The following is a 6,146-nucleotide window of genomic DNA, read 5'->3' on the forward strand; positions in this document are numbered from 1 at the left end:
TGTAGTTTGGAGCTCATTGAAATGTAATCGCCCAGTCAAATGGTAATTTTTCTCCAAACCTGTTGCAGGAAAGGAGGAGGAAGGCTAATACAGTTAAGGTCTATATGCAAAGCCAGAGGTCTACAGAAGAAAGCAGATTGTGAATATAGATTTGGAGGGAAGGGAAGTTATGTGATAGAGCCAGTGCAGATTGTGAAGCATCATCATTCTGGAAGAGAAATGTGGCTTTAAAAAAATAAAGATTGAGGATGCATCTACACTGTGAAAACAATACAGTTTGACACCAATTTAACGCCATGACTCCATCCTATAGAATCCTGGGATTTGTAGTTTTGTGAGGCACCAACATTCTTTAGCAGAGAAGGCTAAAGACATTGTAAAACTACAAACTACATATTCCAGGATTCTACAGTATGGACTACTGCACTTAAAGTGGCATCAAACTGCATCAACCAAAAGGGAGTGAGGCAGCAGGAAGAACATCCCATAAAAAGAAGAAACTGAAGAAACCCAGAAGATCAGAATACAGGAAAAAGATTCATGTAAAGAGAAATAAATATCTTTTGGAAATGCTAGAAAGAAAGGGCCAGAAATTTAGCAGTGGCCTCAAACTGAGTGAAGGGAGAAAGAAGAAAGCAGGGATTGGTCACAAACTGTGTTCCTGGGAGGCAGGAAAAAGAACAGCTGTTGCTTCTAATGTGACAGAGAAATGGTGGGGAGGGTGGCAATAGTGGAGGCTGATGATGCCCATAAAGAAGAGAGTGAAGGAACTTAGAAGAGCAGAATACATGCAAGACTCATATGAAAAGGAATAACTGCATAAGAGGTGACATGATTGCACTCTTTAAACACTTCAAGGCCTGTCACACAGAGTGGGGGGCAGGTTTGTTCTCTGCTGCCTCAGAAGGTAGGAGCAGGTCTAATAGTCTGACATTACAAGACAGTAGATTTCAAATGAACATTAGAAGGAACGTCTTGACAGTGAGAACGGTTTGGCAATGGAACCTAGAGAGGTGGTGGATATCTTGAAAAGAGACTGGTCAGCTACCTGCTGGGGATGCTCTAGAGTCTAGCAAGAGATCTTGCACTGAGCAGAGATTGGACCTGACAGCATGAGGCCCCTTGTAGCTCTATGATTCTATGATTCTGTCGTTGGGTGGTGAATCTGCTGCAAGTTTTTTTATATATTTTTTATTATTGTTGCACATTTAAACTTAAAAAGAAAAAAGAAAAAGAACAATATCTCTTTCCATTACATGATTCATTAGGATTATCTATAATCCTTTTCCACTATCTTAATTTAACTACTTCCTTAACCCACATTTCTTAGTTGTGCTTGATACAATCTATTTGTCAGATTCTCATTAACTTCAGTTATTTACTTTCATTTGTCCATCTGGGATCTATATCCTTAACTACTATTTACATATTTACAGAAAATAAGTTACATCATAAAGCTATTGCCAAAATATTAATGAACCTCTTCGCTTAACCACCTTGATTTACAGAATTGTATTATAGGGTACCAATCTTTCTCAACCCTATCCATATTTTTATGTTTTAGATACACTGTAAGCTTGTCTATCTCGGCCATGTCCATAAGTTTTTGGAGCCATATATCCATATTTGGTATGCTACTCTCTTTCTAAAATTGTACTATCAGTAGTCTAGCAGCAGTTACCATATATAACACTATTCTTTCATACATCTTTTCAACTTCGTTTGGTAATTTGTTTGTCATGTTTAGTAGGTATATTTCCGGTTTGAGTTCAAATTTTATATTTAATATCCTCTCTATTGTTGTGTGAATTGTTTTCCAGTAAATTTTTAATTTTGGGCATCGCCACCATACGTGGAACCAAGAGCCTCTTGCTGAATTGCACTTCCAACATTTGTTAGATTTTTTGTTGTCAATCAGTGCTAACCTACAAGGGGTTAGGTGCCATCTGCTGCAAGTTTTAGTGTAATCCTTAAAGAAGCTTGGAGATAGTGCTCAGCACCTTGGATAGTTCAGGCTAAAATTCAGAGTGGATTCATTGCCTCATTGAATATAGTGGCTGGCAATTTGGGTGTGGTTGTGATGGTTAGAATGCCATTGGTATCATTTTGAGTCAGCATCACCTAAGACATTTTTCTGCCTGAGGTGAAGTGTGGGATGGCACCCCTTTCACATTTGATACTCAGACTGGACAGGCACATGGAGGACCTTACCTCACTCTTATTGATGGAGCTGGAATTTCCTACTGCACCTGCACCTCAGAACAGCAGACTAGCTTAGTGAACACAACTCAACCTACAAGGAACAGCCAGTTCTGTCCTCCAACATCTTGCTGTTGCCTCCACACCACACTCAGCATCTCTGCCACCTGAGACTACGGCCTCACTTTGTTTCTGTTAGGGATGGCCTTGTAGTCCGGGAGGCCAGTGAAGCATCCAAGAGGAAAAGAACTATGAGAAAAGACAAATTGCAGCATTTTGTTGTGAACTACCATCAAGGTGATTTTGACTTATGAATTAGAGACCTCCAAGTCTCCCTATCATCAACAGCCATGCTCAGGTCTTGCAGACTCGGAAAACTCTCACTTTCTAGATTGAGAAAATCCACCTGTAATTCTCCCTCTTTCCCACTGTCTTCCTCATTACCCAGTATATTGTCTTTTCTAGTGAGTCATGTTTTCTCATTATATGTTCCTAGCTTTTAAGGAGATTTTTTTTGGGGGGGGGGCAAGGAAAGTGAGATATCGAAATACTAAATTAGATATAGAAGCTAACCATATGTAAAAAAAATCTGATTGAAGCCCACATCAGCTGAGTGAGTACAAGATACAGAAGGGATTGTTCAAGGAAGAAAAGACATCTGAGAAAGGAGAGATGTAGGAGTCACCAGCTGGACCAAAGAAACAGGAGAGTGGCCAGAGCCATGTAGTGGAACATTTGCTTTGCATGCAGAAAGTTATAAATCATTTCAGTCCCTGGCATCTCCTGTTAAAGGGATCTCCGACTGGAAGGACGTTTGTCAGAAAACCTGGAGAGTCACTACTGATCTGTCTATATATGATTTGGTTAGATCAGAGGTAGATAAAATGTGGGCCTCATGTGGCTTCTGAGCACCAATTTTATGGTTTTTGAAGCCCCTCTGGCAACTGCCAAAGTACCCCAGCCATTAAAAAATTTATTTTCCCCTCCATGAATTTTTTGGTTATTTTTCACCCCAGAAACTGTCCGATTCAAACTGAAAACTGGCTGCACAATGCCCCCCAACCCACTCACACACTGCCCTCCAAATCAGCCAAAATGGCAACCAGAATGTAGTTGTACAGCCCTCCAGGGGGCATAGAGGTGAAAATTAACCCCAGTTCCTCTGCAATTGTCCATTATTGTGATAGCAAATTGTTTGACCTGGCAAAAGGCAGCTGCCATTGGGGTAAGATATGGACAGGGTATATGTGTTGCCTCTAGATGCCACTGAACTATCTCTATCATCATCCTTGACAGTTGAGTCGCTTCTCCGCGGCATGCAGAGATTTGTACTGCTCTGCAATGCCCACAGTACTCAGCTAGCTTAAGCAAAAGGGAAACTGAGGAAGTAAATAGAAAGAGAAGAATAATTACAAGGGAGATTATGATAAGATATTTGTTTGTTTGTTGATTATGGTTCTGCTCTAGCTTCCCTAACACACAATGGGAATGAAGAGCAAAGATACTATGACACCCAAGGTATCCATGGCTGAGTAGAAAGTTCAAATCATGTTTACCCAGACCTCAGTTAGGGCATTTACAACACAAACATATTCTTGTGGTTATTCACATTTCCATCTCCCTGTAAGTGTGTGTAGGATTGAAGTTTTAGTATCATGGATGATTCTGGCTGTCTTTTCCATTTTTCACCAAGGATAGCCCCTACCTACATTAGTAAAAAGAAGCCCTGGAGTGATCTCTGAGACCAGGGTTAAGCCAGATATCATGTATCATCCTCTGAGGCTGACAGAGTGACTTGCCCAAGGTCACTCAGTGATTGGGTGAGTGGCTGAGCTGGGATTCGAACCCTGGTCTCCAGAATCATAGTCCAATATTCAAACTACTACTCCACACTGGCTCTCAGCCCTCAAAGATGTGTGCCTGCAAATTAAACCCATTAAACCCATGCAGGATAGTCCATGCTATAGTATTACCCATTACTATGTATGGCTGTAAAATTTGGACAGTGAGGAAAGCTGACAGGAAGAAAATTAACTCATTTTAAATGTGGTTCTGGAGAACATACTATGAACTACTAAAAAGACAAACAGATGGATCCTAGAGCAAATAAAGCCTGAAATATCCCTAGAAGCAAGGATGACTAAACTGAGCTGTTATACTTTGACCATATCATGAGAAAACAGGACTCAATAGAAAAGACAATAATGCTTGGCAAGGTAGAAAGCAACAGGAAGATTGCATTCCAGATGGATAAACTCAATAAAAGAAGCCACGGCCCCAAGTCTGCAAGACCTGAGCAGGGCATAAGTTGAACTCAACTTGTTGGCTGTTAACAACTTCCAATGATCAAGCACAAAACAAAACATGGTAAATGCAAGATACATCATTGAGGGAAATCATGTCCTACAACAAAAAAGCATCTTTCACCACTTGGGAGAATATCTCTTTCAAAAAATGTGCTCGGTGTATTGTCTAGTTTGACCTGTACTTAGACCTTTAGAGTGGTTCTAGATAAGCCTTTTATCATGCCATTTCCTTGCCTCATTCACTGAATTTTACAGGAGCTTCAGAAGATAATCATCCTTCACTTGCCACTCTCTCTCTCTCTCTCTCTCTTTAACCATTGCTTTCATCTTTTTCCTAACTGCAAAATATCTACAAAGGAGAACAGCTGCATAGTACCTTCTCACTGCTAGTGTGAGGATCTTTCCATCTGGAAATAATCTCAGGCAGCCACATGCAAGAACTATAGAGAAAGACCAACAATATAATTTGATATCAGAGGCAAGCAACCTGCATGCTTTCAGATGATGACTATAAAGTCAATCCTCCCCAACTATTGGCCATGTTGGCTGGGGCTGAAGAGATTTAGAGTCTAACAAAATCTGGAGCAGTACATGGCTAATATAGTTTTGTTCTGAGGCTGGATATGGATTTCAACAGAATCTGAGGCAAACAATGATACCTACAAAAGCAAAAATTCAGAATGAGCTAATAAAATTGTGGCAAATGTTAAGCTAGCAGTCTCATGAGATTTTAGTTTGAACAGATAAAACAGCAGGTAAGTCCAGCCAGAACAATTGCTGCTAGAGGATGAATTTATGAAAGAAAATTAAAATTACAGTAATTGCTTTGTACATGCAGAATTCATTGAGTAACCAAGATGATCAAAGATCTGCAAACCAGGCCTTTTGAAGAATGACTTAGGGAGCTGGGTATGTTCAGCTGGAGAAATCTTTAAGTACCTGAAATGATGTTATGTAAAAGATTGAGCAAGCTTTTTTTTTCTTTTTTTTTTTTTTTTTTTTTTTTTTTTTTTTTTTGCTTCAGAGAGTAGAATACAAATCATTTTATTCAAATAACAATAAAAAAGAGATTCCACTGAACATTAGGAAGAACTTTGTTGTAAGTGTTGTTCCACAGTGGAATGGACTGCTTCAGGATTGGTAACTGACTCTCCTTGGAAATCTTCACACAGAGGTTCAATGGGCAGCCTTCAATGGTGTTTTAGTTGTATATTCCTGCATGGATGGGTTCAGAGTAGATGGCTCTTGGGATCCCTTAGATAGCATCTAAGATGCTATGATTCTATAATTTTGATTTCACTTTCAGAACAAACTGCTGTAGGCTCAGGCAACCAGAGCAAGCTGTACTCTATGGCAGAGAGAAGTGATGACTGGGGATTCCAGGAGGAGGACAATGATGCTCCCTCACCAGATTTAGCACACGTAATGCAGAGGAGGTGTCATCTTGTCCTTTGCCTCAAGAAGCAAAGTGCCTAGGTCCAGGCTTGCAGGCTACACCTACTTGATCTGATTTTGAAGTAGATCACAATAAATTGTGGGTAGTGGTGTGTTGCAACATATTGCAGCTACCACTGTTGATGACATCGGCCTGTTACAGACTGCCAAAATAAAGCTGCTTCAGGTCTCTTTGGAGGTATGCTA

The sequence above is a fragment of the Sceloporus occidentalis genome, unplaced genomic scaffold (assembly GCF_023333645.1).
Source record: "Sceloporus occidentalis isolate IW3139 unplaced genomic scaffold, rSceOcc1.0.p SCAF_1, whole genome shotgun sequence".
NCBI classification, from domain to species: Eukaryota; Metazoa; Chordata; class Lepidosauria; order Squamata; family Phrynosomatidae; genus Sceloporus; species Sceloporus occidentalis.